This window comes from Lagenorhynchus albirostris, chromosome 4, assembly GCF_949774975.1.
Source record: "Lagenorhynchus albirostris chromosome 4, mLagAlb1.1, whole genome shotgun sequence".
NCBI classification, from domain to species: Eukaryota; Metazoa; Chordata; class Mammalia; order Artiodactyla; family Delphinidae; genus Lagenorhynchus; species Lagenorhynchus albirostris.
In genome coordinates this window covers 83201410-83224312 of record NC_083098.1, presented here as the reverse complement: position 1 = coordinate 83224312, position 22903 = coordinate 83201410, and the positions used below count along the sequence as shown (strand labels likewise).

The following is a 22903-nucleotide window of genomic DNA, read 5'->3' as shown; positions in this document are numbered from 1 at the left end:
TCCCTCACCTCCTTCAAGTGTTGATTCAAATACCTTCTCTGTAAAGCCTTCCCTGACTGCCCCCCATTTAAAATCACACGGAATATAAAAAAAGAATGTGTGTAAATATATACATATATGTGTATAACTGAGTCACTTTGCTGTACAGCAGAAATTGGCACAGCATTGTAAATCAACTCCACTTCAATTTAAAAAATAAAATAAAATAAAATCACATCCCCTCCTTCTCACCCTCCCCTTACCACCCCATCCCTCTGGTCTGGTTCATTTTTCTCCACAGTACTTCCTCCTTATGATATCAATTACTTATTTGATTTAGTTACTGTCTATAATCCTGACAATGGATGCAACTTCCACAAAGGCTCAGATTTTTATCTGCTGTGCTGTGTTCACTGCTGTATCCCTAGCATCTCACTGGCACTCAATAAATACGCTTAATGATGGGCTTCCCTGGTGGCGCAGTGGTTAAGAATCCGCTGCCAATGCAGGAGACACGGGTTTGAGCCCTGGTCTGGGGAGATCCCACATGCCGCGGAGCAACTGAGCCTGTGTGCCACAACTACTGAGCCCACGAGCCACAACTACTGAAGCTCATGTGCCTAGAGCCCATGCCCTGCAACAAGAGAAGTCACAGCAATAAGCCTGCGCACCACAACAAAGAGTAGCCCCCACTCGCCGCAACTAGAGAAAAGCCCACGTGCAGCAACGAAGACCCAATGCAGCCCAAAATAAATAAAACTAAATAAATTTATTTTAAAAAATGCTTAGTGAGTAAATATAACCTTTTTTCAGCCACTTATTTCACCAACATTTTTAACTAGTTTAGTGTAAAACAATTCCATGATCATCATTATGTTGTTCCTGTCCTGAATTTTCTAATTAAACATCTCCCCAAAAATCTCACTCACCAGCCTGCCCTGTGTCCAATGCTGGCCTTACTGCCCCTGCAGTCAAGAAAGGCCTAATTTTTTTGCAAGTGGCAAGAGGCTTAGCAGGCTCTACCCCAAGTGTTAACAATTATTATCTCCAAATGTTGACATTTCTGGTGATGGTTTACTTTTTATTTTCTTTCTGCCTAAGTCTTGTCATAATGAGTACATTTGACTCTCATGATCAAAGAAAACCACAACTGGAAATGACACCCCCCTTTAGAAACTAAAAATAAAAGTAGATTGGACCACAGCTGAAATCATTCATGCATTTGTCATCACAGCTCTGAGAAGTGTAGCCAAAGAAATCCCGAGGCCACACGCCTCCTTTCACCTCTAAACACCTGCCAATTTAGCAGCACCACCAACGGGCTGCGTTCCAGTGATGGTTTTTCTAAACTTACCCTGGTTCAGAACACAGACTGATGTCACCGGGTAATTTGGAGACAATTAACAATAAACCAAACCATCTTTAAATTGATCACTTAAAAATACAGGTGGTTCACCAGATCTAAAAACAAAACCATGTTGGCTCAACATGCTGGTTTATTCTTTTAATTTTGCCTAATCAGCAATCTGCACAAAGTTTTGTGCCAATGTCTGGCCTCCTTTAATCACTTTTTCCTCTACTTGAACAATGTATTTTTTTCACCTCCTAACCCAAATGTTCAAATGGTGAAAGCTGTTTCAAGAGAGTATACAGACCCAAGGGTACAGCATTTATCCAAGCCCACAGGAATCGCTGAACTCGATTAAGAATCTTAAGAGAACCCTCTTAGCCCTTGTCTTCTTTTAGCAAATTGAAGAGTAATAACATTAATTAGAGCCAATACTTTTTTTAAAACACTTACTTTGGACAAGCACTGATCTAAGCACTTCAAATTAATATGCCCATTTAATCCTCCCAAAGTCTGTTATCCCTATTTAAAAGATGAAAATACAGAGGCACAGAGAGGTCAAGAAATTAGCTTAAGGAGACACAGCAGTAAGTGGCAGAATTTGAATCCTGGCTCTAGGACTTATACTCTTGTACCACTATGAGTAACCACTGGGTGTATCTCCTGTGCATGCCATGGTGGTAATACTCCATGCCTTTGGATATACTACTCCCATTTCCCCTAATGTTCTTTCTTTCCTTTGCTGCCTAGAAAACTCCTATTCAACCTCCAACACCCATATGTGGGAAACCTTCCCTGATACTCTGAAACCCTGAGAGTTATTCAACCTCCAAAACCCATATGTGGGAAACCTTCCCTGATACTCTGAAACCCTGAGAATTAATCATGCTCTTTCTACTTTCTACCACCATTTTCTTTGTTCATATACTATTTCATCAAAGTGTAAGTGAATTAATCTTCCCTGACTTAACTATTCATTCTATGTGAAAAGGAGCTGTATCTGATTCATATCTGAATTCCCCACACTTAATAAATTTCAAACAAATGAATTAATTTACAAGTTTGAAAGCTTTCTGGGTTTATTTAATAATATAACAACAACATTTATTAAGTGCTTACTATTCTAGGCACTTCATGTATTTTAATTCACTTAATCCTTACCATAACCCTATTGACAAAAGTACAATTATTGTCACCATTTTGCAGATGTGGAGGCAGAGAACGTTAACGATTCTGTTATCGCCCAAGGTCAAAGCTAGCAAGAACCAGAATTTGACCCCAGGCAGTCTGGATCCATGCTCACTGACTGCGCAGTTCATAGGTCCTGTACTGGACTTCCCAAGGTCCAAGGAAAGGTCAAACCCAGTTCTTGCCCATAAAGATGCCACGTGGAATCTTCTTTCTAAAGGATCTATGAGGGTTCACCCTGAACACTCACTATCTAGCATGAGGGTTGTCATTAAAAAAGCAGCTCAACAGATATTTGTTGAAGGATCAAAAATCATTTCTATATAGTTTTTAAACGACTGAATTTTTCACATGTAACAGCACCAGGTACTGCCAAGGTATTAAACATAGATTACTTTATCTTCAAAATGACCTCATGAGGAAGGTATTCTTTTTAGTCCTACTTTACAGATGAGGAAACTGAGGCACCACGAGTTTCAATAACTTGCCTTATGGGCTTCCCTGGTGGCGCAGTGGTTGAGAGTCCACCTGCCGATGCAGGCGACACGGGTTCGTGCCCCGGTCCGGGAAGATCCCACACGCCGCGGAGCAGCTAGGCCCATGAGCCATGGCCGCTGAGCCTGCGCGTCCGGAGCCTGTGCTCCGCAATGGGAGAGGCCACAACAGTGAGAGGCCCGCGTACCGCAAAAATAAATAAATAAATAAATAAATAGCTTGCCTTATAACTTGAGGTTCAAGATCACAACATTAGAATGTGAAGCCAGGATTCAAACTTAAGCAGTCTGACTCTATAAAGTCTTGTCGCTTCCTGGGCCTGCTGGAACAAACACAAACTGTGTGCCTTAACCAACAGAAACGTATTCTCTTAAGAGTTCTAGAGGCTTGAATTCTGACATCAAGGTGTTGGCAGGGCCATGCACCCTCCAAAGCATCTAGGAGAGGATCCTTCCTAGCCTCTTCCAGCTTCTGGTAGCCCTGGCGTAACCTTCATTGTCACATAGTCATCTTTCTTCTGTGTCTGTGTATCTCTGTCTTCACGTGGCATTCTCCCAGTCTGTGTCTATGCCCAAATTTCGCTTCTGATAAGGACACCAGTTACAATGGATTAAGCGTCCACCCTACTCCAGTTTCACCTCATCTTAACTTGACATCTTCAAAGACCATTTTGTAAATAAGGTCACATTCACAAGTACCAGAGGTTAAGACTTCAAGGTATTTGTTGGGGGTGGGGGGTGCACAAGGGGAGAGACACAGTTCTAAAGGTAACAAATACCCTATACAGAACTGACTCCACAGATGCAGGGAAATGACTCCGTTTTTCTAGCCAGTTAATTCTCTTGATCGGTGCAAAATTTGTTAGCTCTCAAATCACTCTTTTGAATACAGAGGGGAGTGGTTAAATGTTTGAGATTCAAGGGTTAAATGTTTGAGATTCAAGCGTTTCTTTACATACAAGGTAAACAGAACACAATCAAAATGTAAACATATTTTAAGTAAATTAGAAACTATCATAAAAAAGCAAGTATTTCCCTAGAATGGAAGCCAGTTAATATACCAGAAAAATTCAAAGTAAAATACTTATAATCTGCTTACCTTCCCACTCTCTTCATTTCTCTCTCCATTTCTTCCATCAAGGCAATACTTCTGAATTTTGACTAATGAACAATCATCAAACAATATTCTATAATAGTGACCTATAATCATTTGATATTCTCTTTTAAAACTCTTAAGAGAAGTATCCATTTCTTTTGATTCTTTGGGGCCTACAGCTAACAGTTAAAGATTACATGCGGCCTTCAAATTTTTATTAACAAAAATTAGCCCTCAAGGAAACATGTAAATGAAGTACACAACTATGCAGGTAAACAGGTGTGTTTCAAATTTCCCCCATTGATAGCTTCCCTATACCTCCAGAGTCTAATGTCAAACTTGCACATTCACCCTACATCAACTGTGCTTTCTTTATCTGTTAATCATGTGAAATACCTTTACCACACACTGGAAGCCTGATTTTCTCTGTATGCTAAGGAAACAACCAGAAATTTCCAAAACAGGCTAATTCAGAATTTGGCCCTTTAGGGACTTCCCTGGTGGTGCAGCGGTTAAGACTCCATGCTCCCAATGCAGGGGGCCCAGGTTCGATCCCTGGTCAGGGAACTAGATCCTACCTGCCGCAACTAAGAGCCCACATGCCACAACTAAAAGAGCCCGCATGCCACAATTAAAGATCCTGCATGCCTCAACTAAAGATCCTGTGTGCTGCAACTAAGACCCAGCACAGCCAAATAAATAAATTATTTATTTATTTGTTTGTTTATTAAAACAGACTTGGGGAAATTCTCTGGCATAAATAATTGTTAACCAACTCACTACTCAGGAATTATTAAGATGGTTTTCTTAGATGACATTATTGATAACTAATTCAATGAATACATTTTATTATACTAGCATCACCCAGATGGCAAAAAGGACCACAAAGTTGCCTTAACTCATTTTAAATATCAAAATATAGCATTTAAATCAGGATGCACAGTACACCAAAGCTAGTCAAAGCAAACATCATAGGGAAAATGATATTTCCTAAAATCAAATTCTTGACCTGAAATTCTATCTGCTTTCTTGTATTCCATCACTATCCTGACTCAAATAGAAGTGGAAGTACTAATAGGTTATTCCAAAAGATCGTTCAATTATTTTGGAAGAAACAAATGACCTATATATATTTTTTTAATAAAGTAACAGGCTTCCTGTAGAAAAAGGTCACTATCAACATGGAATAAATTAGCAAGTAAAATTCAGTTTTGCTAGTACACTGCATTAAAATGCAATTTTCAGACTAATACATTTACAGAACATTTCAAGACCGCCAGTTGCTCACCCCTGGCGGCTGGAGCTTATCCTAATTATACTGAGCGCATTCTCAGGACAGAATGCTCAATGATTAAACAAATAACTGATTTTTTTCCTCAAGAAAAACATCACAACCCCAGTTACAATCCTTTGAAAGTATATATCACCCTACAGAGAATATAGACATTTTCTTTGTTTAAAACAGCAATTAGAAAGAAATGCAAAGCAGCTACAATTACAACCAAACACAGTTTGTGTTTCTGACACGAGCTTTCTCATGCTGGTTGGTCCTTAGTCTCTCTCTACTTTCCCAGGATATTTCCTGATTTTGCAACGCTCTTGTGTCTCAGGGAAATATCAATTAAAGGGTATGTGTGTGTACTCAAGCACCTGCATTCACATTTACCGAGTGCCTTCCCCATGCCGAGTTCTGTCCTCATAATCTACACTCAGCCCAATCCTATCACCTGCTCTAGCTGTGTGCCCTGGGACAAACTGGGTGAGGCTCAGCTTCCCCACCTGTATCTGCAGATAACTACAGCAGCTACTTCACAGGCGCATGGGACCAAATGATCTCCACGTTAACACATGCATCACAGACAGTGGCTGCTGTCTCACAAGAGGTGCCCAATAAACATTAACCCTTATAATCTCTACAGGATCCTCTTCAGGTGAGAAAAAGTAGGTAACTTTTGCTGATAGAGACCAATCCAGCATCAAATCCCAGCCCGTAGGTCTTCCACAGCTGTTAAACTATAATATGAGGCATCAAAGACACTGAGGAACTGTCATCCACAATCTCTGAAGATACTTAAAGGGGAGGGGGGAGGTAACAGTCAACACCAAGACTATGTAGTTGAATATAAAGCATTAAAAACCTACTACCGGGGCTTCCCTGGTGGTGCAGTGGTTAAGAATCCGCCTGCCAATGCAGGGGACACGGGTTCGAGCCCTGGTCCGGGAAGATCCCACATGCCGCGGAGCAACTAAGCCCGTGCACCACAACTACTGAAGCCCGCACGCCTAGAGCCCGTGCTCCGCAACAAGAGAAGCCACCGCAATGCGAAGCCCGCGCACCGCAACAGAGTAGTCCCCACTCACTGCAACTAGAGAAAGCCTGCGCACAGCAATGAAGATCCAATGCAGCCAAAAATAAATAAATAAAAATAAAATAAAATAAATAAATTTATACAAAAAAAAAAAAAACAAAACCTACTACCGGGCTTCCCTGGTGGCGCAGTGGTTGAGGGTCCGCCTGCCAATGCGGGGGACGCGGGTTCGTGCCCCGGTCCGGGAGGATCCCGCATGCCGCGGAGCGGCTGGGCCCGTGGGCCGTGGCCGCTGGGGCTGCGCGTCCGGAGCCTGTGCTCCGCAACGGGAGAGGCCACAGCAGTGAGAGGCCCGTGTACCGCAAAAAAAAAAAAAAAAAACCTACTACCAATTACAAATATCTCCCCATCATTCTTCTTTAAAAGAATTATCTGTTTAAATATTTTAATACTAAACATATGTAAGTTTTTGATCAAGGACCATCTTCCACAGCACAGTAACCAATGTGGAGTTAATCTAAAATCCTGGTCCACCTACCAACGACTTCAACAACAGGAAATCAAGGCAGTAAATATCTTGATCACTTTATAGCACACATTTTCACATTATCACAGGAAACCCTCCCACCCAGGTAGGTATCGCTCTAGATATTTTATAGAGAGAAACTGGGGCTCAGGCAGGGCACCCACCTATATCCACCTATCCCAAGGCAGGGCCCAAAGTGAAACTCGGCTCTGTCTAGATCTGAAGTCCATGCTCTCTTTAGAACCACAAATGGACAAGGCAAAAGAAGGGTGAGGCCAGCTGGCCGCTTGGCTATGAAGGCACACTCAACAGAATAGATGGGAAAGGTGCCACAGTTTTTGAGGACATCCCAATGAAGATTAATTTTTACCAAATCGCTTCATCTTCAAAGCAGAAGTCAGTAACATACATGGCCAAAAACATGACCCACATAGAGCATACCCAATTCACGATTTCAAACTTGTCTGTGTTAGTCCTACAGTGTTAGTCCTACACTAAAGAAAGCTTTTGAAAACACAGGAGTTGAGGATCAGGTTCAGCTGAGTGGCACCTGTACCCTCCCCAGCTCCTGGGGTCCTGGGAACCCGCACAATCTCAGAGCCTCAGCCCCGGGGGCAGATTGCACAGACATCAGAACAGCTGCCCCAGCAGCTTCAGTCCAGTGCAAATTAACTCCTCCTTCAGGTTCCACATTGACAATAAGTCAGAAGTCCTTGGGTCACGGTACCTCTGCTGGTGAGGACACAGGACCAGTTCTCTTTTTTTTGGGGGGGGGAGGGGTTAAACCTTTTTTTTAATTGTGGTAAAGTGTACATAACCAAATTTATCATTTTAGCCATTTTTAGGTGTACAGTTCTGTGGAATTAAGCACATTCACAGTGCTGTGCAACGATCACCACCAACCATCTCCAGAAATTTTTCATCTTCCCCACCTGATACTCTGAACCCATTAAACAATAACTCCCCATTATAACCTCTTCCTTCCAGGCCCTGGCGACCACCTTCCACTTTGTCTCTATAAACCTGACTTCTCCAGGCACCACATATAAGGACATGCATACGATATTGGTCCTTTTGTGACCGGTTTATTTCACTAAGCATGATACCAGTTCTCTTTCGTTCCCAGTTAGTCTCCTTGAAGAAACACCCCTGAAATGCACATCCTTTAGATGAATTAAGAATGAATACATGAGAATTATGTTTTTCCCTTTTACTCATTGCTAAAAGGATACAGAAACACTGAGGGTGGCTGGGGAAGACGAGAGGGAAAGCCAGCAGAGTCATCCCCAACATCTCTACTTGTTTCTACTCATTCTCCCACGAACTTTTGCTTTATGCAAATGAAATGTTTAAAATCACATCACACGCAGATGTAGAGAATGGACTTGAGGACATGGGGACGGGGAAGGGTAAGCTGGGATGAAGTGAGAGAGTGGCATGGACATATATACACTACCAAACGTAAAACAGATAGCTAGTGGGAAGCAGCCGCATAGCACAGGGACATGAGCTTGGTGCTTTGTGACCACCTAGAGGGGTGGGATAGGGAGGGTGGGAGGGAGACACAAGAGGGAGGAGATATGGGGATGTATTATACGTATAGCTGATTCACTTTGTTATACAGCAGAAACTAACACACCATTGTAAAGCAACTATACCCCAATAAAGATGTTAAAAAAAAAAAAATCACATCACATTGGGTATCCTCCTTTGACCTAACCATCTATCAAAAAGATATATCTGCAAGCATTTCAAAAGTTAGCTTTCAAGGTCAACACTAAGGAAAAGCAAATGTGATTTCATAAAAACGTGTATCCACCGAGCTCTCCTATGGAAGGAAATTGTTTTGGGCAAGACAGCACCACACTGTTTAATAGCTGGTGCTGCAGAAAGAAACACCTTTACAAATGTTCATACAAAAATCATTTAAATGTTAAGCAAAAATGTATATAGACTCTGAATGGGGCCATCCATCCCACTATTATCTCTCTCAATGGAAAACAGCACAATAGCATCTAATGAAAATCCTGTTTTCTTTACAAGAAATAAAGATAATAATGCCACAAATCAACACTCTCCCCAGTCATCTATCTTTATTGGTTTTTCTTGTAAGCCACATGTTCTCAGAACAAAAGGGGGGAAAAGACAAAATTCAATACAATGCCACATCTTATTTTTGCTTTTTATTTCTACTTGCAGCTTGTAAAATATACACATAACAGCACGATCTCCTACCAGTAAAGGAAAATGACTTAAGCTAAAATAAAACTCAAGTCAGCAGGAGATGGCTTTGATCGGGAGACCATTATATGTTAAGTGGATGGAATGCAAGACTTCCTCTATTTATTTTAGTACAAATAACCTCAAGTCCTGGGAAAAAAGACATTTTTAGAAAACGACACTGACCCAATTGCTAAGTCTCATGAATAAGAGTGGTGAGTGTTACTTCTGTTGCACCACTGCTCATATATTTTCTGCTCAAATCATTGCAATACGATTAATTCAAACACGGGATTTTTTTTCCCCCTGAAATTCGGGATAATAGATGGTTGAAGACATGGAGATACTGACCACAGTAATGGTACGCAACAAATCTACTGTTCACACTAAATGTACTGTCCCATTTAGGGAAAGCACCAATGCCAAGAAAAGAGTACCCTGACAAGGGGGACCCAAAAGCACCAATCACTGCAAATTCAAAGTCTAAATTCCCAGAACTAGAAGGAACCCCCAGGGACCCCCAGCCCTAATTCTCCTTGTGCTCCACACTGGCTCCTTCCCTGGGTGGAGGGTTTTGGGGGCTATTCCATCTATATCTGCAGCTTCTTTTAACCCTCTTCTCAGTTAAGTCCTACTGCATCTTTCTGGGAGTTGTCCCAAGCATTAAAAATCAGCAGCACAGGATAGGGGCCTCCTCCCATCCCTGAAAACTGAACCAACACTCTTTTACTCTGAATTATTCTATCTATGCAAATATTCTTTCAAAAAGACTCATCCAGGGCTCTCCCTCAAATGAAAATTTTCAGTGAGCTCGCCCGACCTAGTCCGTTTCCTGCCCTCTGTGCCAAACTACAACCATAAAGATGATCAGAGAATGAAACTCTTCACAAAGACAGACCTAGTCCATCAGCTCTGACCTCACGTAGGACCAAAACTAAACACACCTCAACAGAAAAAAATCTAAAAGCCAATATTCTTTTAAGTCGGGCTCAAGATTCCAAAATGTCAGCAAAAACCCAGGACAGGCTTAACCAAGTCTGACCCCAAGTTTATTTTTCTCATACCTAACGCTCAGCCTTAGCAACTCCAGCTGGTCACTCCTCTCTCCCTCTGTCCACTTAGAGTCAGCTGGCCTCCAAGACAATGTCTAGATATCCGAAAGATGGAATGAGGTCATAATTTGAACAATTCAAGTCAAAAACCACTCTCCGTTAGCCAGCTCCTCCCCTAAATGCACCACGCGAGCAATGATCTCTCCGGCTCGAGATGCCATTTATCTTTGGACCCAAGCCAGTGGGACCGATCCACTGATCAGGCATGAGGAAAGCCAATAAAAGAAATGCTGTCCCCACTGAAGATCCTGCAATCCTCCACAAGGATGAGAAAACACTGAAGGGTGAGCAGAGAAGTCTGCCTCACGTGCAATGTTCTTTCAGGGGCATGTAAAGCAGAACTTCTAGAGCTGGCTGTCCAAGGTGTGCGCCAAGAAACACCAGTTCAGAAGAGACTGTGCAAGACGCACCCACAGGCAAATGCGGGGTTAAAGGAAGTTAACAAACTTCTTTTCAGCAGGACTTCTTAAATATGCTGATGGAGAGCAGGTATACACAATTTTCTGAATTTCATGGCAGAAACCTTTATTCACAATATATTTCCAATCACTCAGGTTTCCAATCACTTTGAGAAACACTGCTTTAGAGTACCTGGAAGCAAGCCTAGAGCCGAAGCCTGGATGACCGATGACCAGGCACAATAATAATGAGATATGAATTCAGTTTTCAGGACTACAGGATCATTAGGGCTCCTTAAGGAGCTTTTTTCGTTTGGGGTGGGGGGAGCGTATTCCTTGAGTATCTTTTTTTTTATTAAAGTATAGTTGATTCACAATGCTGTGCTAGTTTCAAAGTGATTCAATTATATGTGTGTGTGTGTGTGTGTGTGTGTGTGTGTATTCTTTTTCAGATTCTTCTCCATTATAGGTTATTACAAGATACTGAATATAGTTCCCTCTGCTATACAGTAGGTCCCTGTTGTTTATCTGTTTTTTGTTTGTTTGTTTTTTGTTTTTTTTGCGGTACGTGGGCCTCTCACTGCTGTGGCCTCTCCCATTGCGGAGCACAGGCTCCAGACGCGCAGGCTCAGTGGCCATGGCTCACGGGCCTAGCCGCTCCGCGGCACGTGGGATCTTCCCAGACCGGGGCACGAACCCACGTCCCCTGCATCGGCAGGCGGACTCTCAACCGCTGCGCCACCAGGGAAGCCCTATCTGTTTTATATATAGTAGTGTGTATCTGTTAATCCAAAACTCCTAACTTATCCTTCCTGCCACCAAGAGATGCTTTAAAGTGAGGCCCTCTGTACCATTCTCCTGGCCTAAAATTGCTCCTCTCCATGATCCTGACATGGCCATCACTTACTGCCACTAGGGACACAGCTTAATAGTCACATACTAGGACCACTTGATCTAAAGGAACCCACTAGGCACTTTACATCACATCACCCATCTCTATTTCTTCACAGACCCTCCCACAGAGACAGCAGAGAGTGTTTTAATCATCGCCATGCCCCTCAAACCCACTGGCACATAGTAAGTGCTTAATAAACATTTGCAGAATGAATAAGGAAATGAAGTATTCTGGCTATCCCTCCTTCTGGCTTGGAGAAATGATTAAACATCTGGTTATACTTAATTTCAGTTCAATATGATTTATTATTTCAAATAAAGGGGCCATGCTTATGCTGTGGCTAAATTAAATGACATCTGCATTTCCTGTGAACACATATTTTCATCCTGAGCCACTATAAGAAAACGATGTATTTTTGATTCATTCCAGAAACAATGATGGGTTTAAAGGTAGCCCCTCCCCTAGACTTCTCTAGAATCTGGACACAAAAACCACAAAGTTAATCGGCTCTTATGTTAACCCCATTAACATCATACTATAAGCCTATACCATCATATCTGGGGATCAACTCTCAGGAAAACTAGCTGCTGAAAATGTCCTGGGGCATATTTATCAAAACCTCCAACGATAACATTCTTGTTCATTCACATACTCATTCTTTGACAAATGTTAATCAAGCACCCAGGACTTCCAAAACACTGGGAACACAAAGATGAAGAAGCCACAGTGCTGTCCCTCCAGGGCTTATGGACTGGAAAAGGAGCCAGGGAAGTAAACGGTTACAGTTCTGCGTGCTAACAAAGGTGGGATGTAAGTGGGTGTGAGGGAGCTCACCATGGGAGCGAGAAGAACCAGTCACCCTGTCCTGGGTGACCATGTTCCAAGTGCAGTCCCCAGATGAGCAGAATCAGCATCTCCTGGGAAATCATTAAACTGCAAGCTTTCATCAGGCTACAGACACCACAGGCCTATGGGATCAGAAGCCCTGGGGTGGGGCCGGCCGTCAGGCCTGCGGATCTCAAGAGATGACCTCAGAGACCCTGCTGAGAACAAGGAGAGGCCCTGGAGGAGGAGCTGCAGACTCCTAGGTGAGAGGCAAGAGCGGTGGGAAGGAAGTGGAGGCACGCTTCGGAGCTGGGAGTCAGGGGCGCCTGACACAGCAGCAGAGACGGAGGGGCCAGGAGTGCGGTGGGATAGATGGAGCATCCCTTCTCCTGGGAAGCTTGCCTGACACACACCCCACACCAAACAGAGCAGATGCTGATCTGGGAAGCACACATCGCATTTTACCGTAGCTAGTTCTTTAGCTGTCAGAGGCAGTGGCCGTCCCAGCCAGTTTCCATGTGCATCGTTTGGAACGGCGCCCAGCACTTGGAAAGCCAAACTGATTGAATGGAGCTGGACAAGCCGAGAGGCCACTGAGAGGCCACTGCTCTCATTCAGGGGAGAGAGGACAGTGTCATGGGGAAGGAAATTAGAAACCTCTATCAACTGAACTTAATTTTTCTCTAGTCTGTTGATACCATTCAAGACACTGAAGGAAAACCTTTACAAGTCAATCACGTGATAAAAATTCAACAGTAAATTTGATCTGTTGTGTGGAGTCCACAAGCTCACCTTCCAGCTGAAAGTCAGAAAGGACCATGGTTTGAGTGCATGTGCAAGTGAAAATAGGACACAGCTCTAGGCCACAGAGAGACTGCCACCTAATCGAGATAACAAGTCCGCTTTCTTTTGTTTTCAGAACAACTCTGCAAAGCCCAGAGGTAGAGGACAGAGACATTTCAAATCCCTCTGAGACAGACCGAGTCTTTACTTTGATTTTTAGAAATGGTCTCCAGCAGGCAGATAATGCTGTGACCCAATTACAGGATATTTTGGAAACAGCAGGCACCTAACTTGGGGGTGGAGCTGGTGGGCGCAGAGGGAGGAGTTACTAAGCAGACGGTACCACCTGCCTCTCAGTCCTGCACGGAATTTGATAAAGAAGGGAGCTGTGACAATCAGGAAGTAATGCAACATCTCCCTTGACCTTCTTCCCGTTTTCTCACCATTCCCAAAATAGACAGAGCTAAGGAAAATCATAAATATGTTTCTCAGCCCTCTAGGGGGAAGGTTCATTAAAGGCATAAATTTGGGTCCCTGGGGGGGGAAAAAATGGATGAAAGGCAAAGGAGAGCCCTAGAATCAAGAGGTGGTAACAGTGGAAAATAAAACCCATGGCCGAAAAGGAACAAGAGAAACAAAAACAATGGTCAGCTCTTACCCCAAAGCACACTGAGAGGCGGTACCATAAGCTCAGCTGTCCTGGATTCTCCAAACTCAAGCTCTTCGGAGACAAAAGTTAAAGTTGCTGCTTAAAACTAAAAATAATAATAGCTGTTAAGGTCTTACTTTATGCCAAGTATTGTTTCTTTGTTCGTTTGCTTGTTTGGGGTTTTTCTGTTGTTTTTTTTGGCCTCGGCGCACGGCCTGCCCCGACCAGGGATTGAATCCAGGCCACAGCAGTGAAAGCACCGAAATCCTAACCTCTAGGCCACCAGGGAACTCCCCCAAGTACTGCCGTAAGCCCTTATCATACCTTACCTCACAAAATCCTCATAACTACCACACTATGAGGAAACTGAGGCACTGTGTAACTCTGTTGTCCAAGTGTAACTGTGGTGTCCGAGATCACATGGCTATGAAATTGCAGAGCAGTACTGGAATCCTAAAAGTCTGGCTGGTAACCACCAAATTTCACCTGCCTCCCCATAGGGCTGTCCTGTGCACACACTGCAAGATATTTAGCAGCATCCTTGGCCTCCGCGCACTTGATGCCAGCAGTACTTCTTCCATAATCATGACAATCAAAAATGTTTCCAGGGAGTACTGCCAAATGTTCCCCAGAGAGCAAAACTGTTCCCTCTGAGAGCTACAGAGATTTGAAAGGCCAAATCTCTAGGTCCTTTATAGAAGCAGAGGCAAATCCTAGGTGTTGGATAGAAGAAGCAGGCTACAACACTTCCACTAAGCCAAAGAAAAACGGAAAAGGAGACAGCTGAAGGGTTTTCTGTAGCGGGTTCTGCCACAGTCCTTTGCCACGGCTCCTATAAGGCCTGTAAGGCCTCCCTACTCTCCCCTCCCTCAGAGCCTCACACACATGCCTCTACTGAAGCACCTTGTATTGACACTCTGGTACATTCCTTTCTGTCTTCCTGAACTTCCCACTGTACCTGGCACCAAGTATGTGTTCAACAAACATTTGCTGAACAAAGGCATGGACAAACGAAGCTGAAGTTTCTGAGTGTACCCAAATGAATGCATGTCTGTCTGCACTGGTGATCTGGAAAAGGTATAAAAAAATAAAACTTGGTTATCGGGGAGGATAAGAGGCTCTGCTCAGAATGCAACGTTGAATCAGTGTTTCCCGAAGTATCTATGCCCCTCTGAGATCACTGTGAGTCCAGACCATGCCTCAGTTCTACTGAAAAATTCAGCTGTATTTGTTCACTCAAGAATGAATCAACTCAAGAAACCTAACTCGTAAGGAAATTCTATTTATTCATAACTTCCACTGATACAGAGTACTGCCCAGCAAACCAAAGACACTCAATGTGGCAGGTCTGCTGGCTGACTCTACTGCCCAGGACAAAGGTCTACTTGGGAAACCAAATGAAGATCAGAAGGTAAGAACAAAGCCATCAAGCAGGAGTTTGATGCTCCCAGGAAGGGGTACCCACCATCCTCTCTCTAGCAGCCAGAAGTCTCAAGTGAGCCTCAGCGCTGCTGGAGAGGCCCTGAAATCCTCACATCAACTTTCTGAAGTCATCAAAGGCCTCTGTCACCCCAACACTGCCTCATGATTGGCATGTGACAACTCATCAGATTCTGGTGTATTGTATTCACAATAGAAATATCCTAGACCGGAATCCGCCCAGAGAGATTCAACACAGCAACCCCTAGTTTCAGACATATTTAGAAATTATATTTGGATTTTCCAACTATTCAATTTGTGTTCAGACGAAAGAAATGCACATGGGGGCCATAATCTGGAGGCAACAGCTCCACCACTAAGCATATGCAGATTTAGGTTAACGGGATTTTGAAAATGGACAAAAGGATAAATTTTCACCTTCTCCCCAAGGCTGAATCTAGGAAAGTTTCATGTTGTGGTGGAAATAATAATACAGGCTTTGTTTAGGGCCTGTTTCCGAACCAGAGTTTCCTCACCTATAGAAAGGGAAAAAAGAAGAGGGTACCCCAAAAGACAAAGTGAAATGTTTCCCGTATAGCACCAGGCAGAGGTGGCCCTTAATTAATAAATGTTATTTCTTCACCCTGGCAGTTCCTCAGCAACCCATAGACTCCTCTGTGTTGATTACAGTTCCAAGGCAAGCATCACTGTTCACTGTGTAGCCTTTAGTGAAAAGGACCTCAGTTTCCTTATCTCTAAAATAGGAATAGCACTACAGTATTTTGTAAGAATTAAATAGGGTAACAGCTGTAAAGCTCTTTGCACAAAGAGATCCACAATATTAATAATATATTATTATTACGACCAGTGAGATCCAGATATTACGAAGCACAGATTTTTTAAGTATTATCTGAAAATACATTACCTATTTTCTTAAGCTACTATTTAAAACTCAAAAATAATTTGGTTTTTTTTTTTCCTCTCCTCCCACCCACTAAGAGCAACTCAAACTAAAGGTGAATAATACCAATTCCATGAGCAAATTATTCTTAAACTTCCTCCAGCGACTTATCAAGGCTCACCCTGGAGGGCATGGCACTGCAGAGATCCAAACCAAGACGGCTATAACACAACTCCCAGTTCTATGGCTGTAACTCCATCAGCATTTCCTAGAATCACCAATCCTGAATTGCTAAAGCACGCTGTTTGGGCAAAAAGAGACCTGTATGCAAAGAAACAAAAACCGAGATGTGTCATTTCGCAGCCCAGCCTGCTAAAGTTCACATTTCAGTCCCTTGTCCTTTCTGCTCTCTCAGAACCTCATCTTTCATCTTGGCGTTTTCCTTGTCAGTCTTGGGCTATAATTCAAAAACACTCGCTGGTTCCCAGAGCACTTTCAAAATTAGCTTCTTCTCAGCTCCTAGGACCTTGGGTCTGTACCAATGACTCCACATTCCTGGAAGGCCTGGAGGCGCCATCAGCCCACCCAGAAGCTCCAGTTTGGCTTGGCCTCCACTATTCAACTTGATCCTGAGGGCAGAGCTCTCTACATCTCAGGCCCAGATTCCCAGACTTATCAATTTCATGGACCATTAAGCTGCCAAATAAAAATATTCCCATCAATTTGTACAAGAAATCTTACCCCATATCCGAATGATATCATCTCAGAGAAAAGGACACATCTAATGTGAACACACTTCTGAAATATTCACTACGCTGCCATCATCATCACTTGGGTAAGGAGAGTGGAAACCTCACCAACAGACAACAGCCCTGGCACTGTGACGTGCACATAGTAGACACTCAGTTACTTTCATGTTGTGTAGAATCTAAGCTCTGATTCATAGGGGAGCGATTTGGGGAACGCTGCATTCCATACCACCGGTAATGCCAAGTCTTCCTTCTTCAACAACAGAGGTTCCCTTCACTCTCTGCAGCTCTGCAAGTTCTCCCCAACCTTGTCCTCCAAAGCACACACTTTTCCTAGCTCAGTTCCAAAAGTGCAGTCGTTTTAGTCAACTTGAAAGGTAAAAATCAAAACAAACCATTCTGCCTCCTATTCCAAGCATTCCTGAAGCATACTTTCCAGGAGAGTTACACTGCAAAAACCTCAGTTATCGCCTAGCAGACAAAATTTTGCAAGATTTTCACAAGAGGCAAAGGGTAGAATGGTTCGCTTTATTTACAATGACCAAATCATTCACAAACAATAAAGAAAAACCTTAATCCATAATTCCATACCATTTATTTTTCGCATGTTCTCTTTCCATAGCTGTCCATATGAATCTGCACATTTTATACACCAATAAGTGATACATTGTGACTTTTTTCCTGCTTGTAAAAGTAATGCCTGCCCTAGCATTTGTTCAATGCTTAGAAGACTAGGTAGGATCCAAATATTATGGAAATAAGATTATGTACAGAGGGAATGTCTCCTGTAACTCTACACCCAATGGCCTCTGATACCTTTAAACCGATCAAGGCTTCTTACTTCTTGCCAAGTTGTGATGACTTGACGTTCTAGCCTCCATGTCCTTCCTCTCTTCCAGCTCTCACCTGGTGTTCGCAGTTACTGCCCCGCTCCTACCACAGGCCCAGCAACACTGGAGCCTAGTTATGATCAGAAACTCTAGACTGACTATTTATTATCACTTATTTAAACGTTGACAACTCTGGCTTCTCTTCACCTGCCTCACTTAAACGTTAATGAGGCTGAGTTTTGTGACCATCTTAAGAGCAAAGTATACTACAAACACCACGTTTCCTTTGCTCTCTGCCCCATCATCATGGCTTGCCAAAAGAAAATTTCACATAGCTGCATCCCGACAGCCATCACTCCTGCTACTACGGCAGCAGATCAATACAGCACCTGCTCAATACAGCGATGGTGCTAACATGAACTGATAATGATAATTTTATTCCAGAGACCAAGGGCGGCAATTCTGATCAACAGCTGAATCGACAGGACAGGGACATGGGAAAAGTTTGTCCAGATTTCACATGGGTAGGCCCCAGCAGCCAAGGTACAGGGCGGCCTCCTCTACAGCCCCAGAAGAGACTTATTCATTGGATTACCTGCATGCCCAAGAGCAGAGTGTCTCCTCAGAAGATGCCATAAAACAGTTTCAAATATCTACTACAGCGCTCTACCCAAATCTAATCATTACCTTATCTCCTACCTAAACCTGGCAGCGCCACAAAGAGTTAATGTTATGACAACCATCCTTTGACAAATAAAAACCAGAACGGATGTAGGAATTGGCCAAAAAAAAAGGAAGGGCATTCCACAAAGCAGGACAGGCCAGACCTAGTGAAACAAAATCGGCTTCATCTAAGGTTTTATCTATAGTCCCCCTTTCCAAATGGATGCATCACAGGCCCCTGGACTGGGACATGAAGGCCCAACAGACACCCAGAGGGTGCTTTCTACTGTTACGCTCTCATTTTACATATGGGAAAACTGAGATCCAAAGAAGTGAACTGACTTTCCCAAGGTCACACAGTAAATTTAAGTAGTGGACGGCCCTGGCCCAGGGTCAAATCCCACCAGACCCTTTATTATGGAGAATCTGTCACTCTGCCTTTGACAAACTATTTCAACCGAAAGAAACGCCATCGACACATATCAACATGCAGAATATGCACTAATAACACATAAAATTAAAATGGGTAATCTGGGCTTACCTTCCGTACACTTATTTGTTGGTAGTACAACGTTGTTGAAAATAAATGAACATAAAACAGTTTTTAAACCTGGATGGAGGCTTCTTAAAAACATTCAAATCATTTTGAAGACAGGCTGTTCCAATCAAGTCTAATTCTAAATAACAAATATGTTATACAAGAGAATGCTTACTGAATAATAATGAAAACAGTTGAAGATAGTCTCATATAAAATAAAACTTTGAAGTTCTATTGCTGTACAAGCAAAGGACTGTCCACCTCCTCAGAGGGACTTTCTTGGGAAACTGACATTTATGTCAAAGAGGCTGACACATAAGATATGTAAGAAGTTCAATATCAGACTTGACACATAGTAAATAATGAACAAATGCTATTTTCCTTAACTTGGGATAGGAAAATAACCATCACCCACATAAGTAGTAATATCTTCTTACAATACTTTACTAAAAGTCTGTCCTGTGCCCCTGGAAAAGTTCAGGGGTTATATCATCAGGGTACTGAATATTTTAAAACTGTAACTGAAGAAGGCACAGAGAGACAACATTCCATTTCTCTTAAAAGACAAATTTAGATATCCTGAAATTAGGGTAATCAACATAACCCTGTTCTAGTACAATGGCAAGCCTTTCAGTATTAATTCCTGCTGTAACAGAAAAGAGAGAAAAAAAAGAATTTGATGTTTGTTTTTGTTTCTCTGGTGGCAGAAAAAAAAGTCATCAAAAAGTTGAAACATGACACAAAAAGAGTTAAGTTTTAAAATATTTTATCTCTGTACACGTGGATTCTTGCACTATTTAGTAGACTTTTCCTAGATGATACTGTAGTCAGTATTCTTATTACTCCAGTTAACTGTAAAAAGCCAGTCTTTCACACTTTAGCTCATCGAGTTTTTCCACTACCACTTTATAAAAGTTTCAGAAAAGGGGACCCTGTTGGCTCCCTGCAGATGAATTACTTAGTTGAAAGTAACCTTTTGAAGAGAGAATGAAAGAAGTAAACACCTTCCCTGGAAAAGGATCTCAACTTTAGAGTTCTTTCTCAAAGGCCCTTAGCAAATATCTAGACCAAGCCCAGCCTAGGAAGACCCTGAGTGATTTTTCGAGGTCATATAGTAAGCCGATGACCAAAGGACAGCTATAGAAACCTTGCATCTGTTTTCCCCAGGTGTTCTGACTACTGGACCATTGTACTCTACTGCCACCTGTGTTCTCTCAGCATTTCCCCCAGCGTGGACGTTCCTCATCCTCCTGACAAACGTCATCCTTTCAAAACAGTGCCCTTTCTAGGACTGTGCAAGTTACGATGAACAACTGTTGAACAAATAACTGCTTTCAAGCTACAAACTGAAAACACAACAAAGCGGCTTCATAAAGAAATCCCCCTTCCTGAAAGGCCATCTACCCAAATTCAGATATTCTTAATTATCATGGCCATTTAAAGACAAAATTTGAAATATAAATCCATGACAAGAAAAATAAACCAAAGACTTAAGAGAACCAAATCCAGAATAACGGATCAGGATGCCACTGTTTGCTTTTTAAATCAGTGAAATATTAAAACAAATGACAAACCAGCGCCAACCTCACAAAGTTTCTTCATTTCTTGGAATTCAAACAGCACTGCTGGCATCATTTTATGATAATCCTTTAAGTATTTTACCTAAGTCATCAGGCGCAATGTAAAGCCAGTGACTGAGGGACTTCTAAAAAACCTGCGCCCAATCTTGTGTGAGCTTCCGACACTGACCTTATTCTCCTCTCAGTGTTGGTCCTCCCCAACCACTCAATCCATCCAAAACCGTCTGGGACAGTCATGGCTCTAAACAGCGCTGAACTTGACTACAAAACGACTACAACTCTAAATCTGATTTCTTCAATGTATGATTTTTTTAAATCCAGGTCCCACGCTCCTTCGGCCCTTGGCCCCTGACCCCTCAGTTCTTAGACCTCACCGCCGACATCAAGATCACCTTTCATTGTTTCTATGGGACTCCGCACCCCTCCCTCCGTCCAGCAATCTTTTTCATCGCACAAATGTCATTTCTAGCGTTCAACCCTCCATTCCGCCCGGCGGGCAGCAGAGGGGATTTCAGGACCAGCTTCCCTGATTCGGCCCCCTTCGCACAGCCATTTTCTAGTTAAAACGCTCCCTGCCTCCGAGGGGGAAATGAACTTTTCCCCCTCTGAATCCCCTATAAGCCAGCTCGGTCTTCAACTCCCCGGCAGGAGCGCGCTGCCGCACGGGGAGAGCCCAGCCGCACAGCGGAGGCCGGTGCCAGGGCAAGGGGGTGTGCGCTCTTCCCCGCCGGCGCCCACCCTCACTTTTCCCCTCCGCAGCCCCCGCCCAGCACCCCCTCCAACCCTGTCTCCCCCGCCCCAGGCCCTGCGAAGCCCCGGCTGCCGATGGAAAGAGGGCGCCGAGAAGCCAGAGGGAAGGAGTCAAGGAGTGAGCCCGCGGGCGCCGTGCCACCCAGCCCTGCGGCGCGGGCGCAGGGCGCACGGGACTCCGCAGCAGACGCCCGCTGCAGATGCGGTGGCAGCTGCTGCAGCTGTGGCTGCGGCTGGGCGAGCGGCAGTGGCCGCGCAGCCCTCGGGGCCGGGAGGAGAGGAGCAGCCGCCCCGGCTACGCGCAGCCACTCGCCGCAAGCTGCTGCCGCTGCCCGGGTCTCTCACCAGTACTCCCGGGCCGCCCCGGGGTCGAGAGCAAAAGCAAGGAAGAAAGCGGGGCTCACCGGCGGTTCGCGCGGCGCTCGCCTCGGCTCCGGCGCCCGGCAGCTCTGCTCCAATCTCGCCCTGCCAGGAGCGCCAGGATCAGCTGCGGGTACAGCGCACGAGCTTCCTACTTGAGACCAGGACTGGCTTTGGCCACTGAGCATGCCCAGTGCCGCTCCACGAGTCCCGCTCAGAGAGCGGCGCCGGCGAGATTCCACTTCTCCGGGCTTTGGCGGCGGCTGCGCGGAAAGGCTGGAGGAGCCCAACCGGGCGGGGGCGGATCCCGAGAAAGGCGGGGCCGGGGGCGGGGGCCTGGAAGGAGGGGGCGGGCCGCGCTCCTAGAGCGACGCCTGCAGGCAGAGGCTTTGGGGCCTCTTGAACTCGCGCTCCCCTCATCATCTGAGAAGATGGCAGGGAGGAATGCGGGCCAGAGTGTCGAGACCCAAGGCGATGCATCCCGGTATGATAACCCCTCCATAAGGCTCGGCGTCTGTCTGTACCAAAAGGTAATCTTATCCCTGGCTAGTCTTTTCTCCCACATGTCTGCATTCCCTTATAATGGGAAAATGTCCTCAGATGAGAGTTGCCCAGGCCCATCCAGCTGCAACTTGTAGGTGAGATCTCCTTCCGTCTCCTTATCTAGAACCCCAGGCATATGCCACACACACACACACACACACACACACACACACACACAATTTCTTGATATGAAAATCACAGCAAGATCGCCTCAAGGAAGAAGTACACCTGCAGGAGGGGGAAAACATAATTTCCTTTTCACCTCCAGGAATATTAACTAAATTTTAACCAATTTAAACAGACAAGCAAGATCCTGATAAGAATGGATACTCAATAGGTAGTAATCAGTGCTCTGCCCCAGACACTGTGAATAACGTCCCCAAGGCATCATTGGGGTTGCTCTTCACCGATGCGGTGGTCAAAGTTGAGCCTGCGTCAGAATCGCCTGGAGGGTTTTTGGAAACTGATTGCTGGACAGAGTCTCTGAATGTGTAGGTCTGTGGTGCAGCCCAAGCATCTGCACATCTAACAACTTTCCGGGTGATGATGGTGCTGCTGGTCTGAGGACCGCACTTTGAGAACCACTGCTCTACACACAGCCTTACCTACTATCTCCTTCAGGAGGATTGTGCTAAAAGTAATTTAGTAGTAACGACAAAGTGATGGCTCCTCCTCACTCATCCTCTTCCTCACACCTCCAGAATGCACTCCTTCCTCAAACAGCAAACTCACACCCCACCGGTCCTTA

The 22903-nt window shown here is 44.2% G+C and overlaps 1 protein-coding gene across 3 annotated transcripts in view; it reads right to left on the bottom strand.

Annotated features, from left to right (window-relative positions):
- The window catches only part of APBB2 (amyloid beta precursor protein binding family B member 2), a 377265-nt gene extending 355431 nt beyond the window's left edge, over nucleotides 1–21834 (bottom strand). For all 3 annotated transcript variants that reach the window (XM_060148293.1, XM_060148295.1, XM_060148297.1), the window contains exon 1: nucleotides 21657–21834. The gene's annotated coding sequence lies outside the window, so the exon portion shown is untranslated. The remainder of the gene's footprint in view (nucleotides 1–21656) is intronic.
- Nucleotides 21835–22903: the final 1069 nt, after the last annotated feature.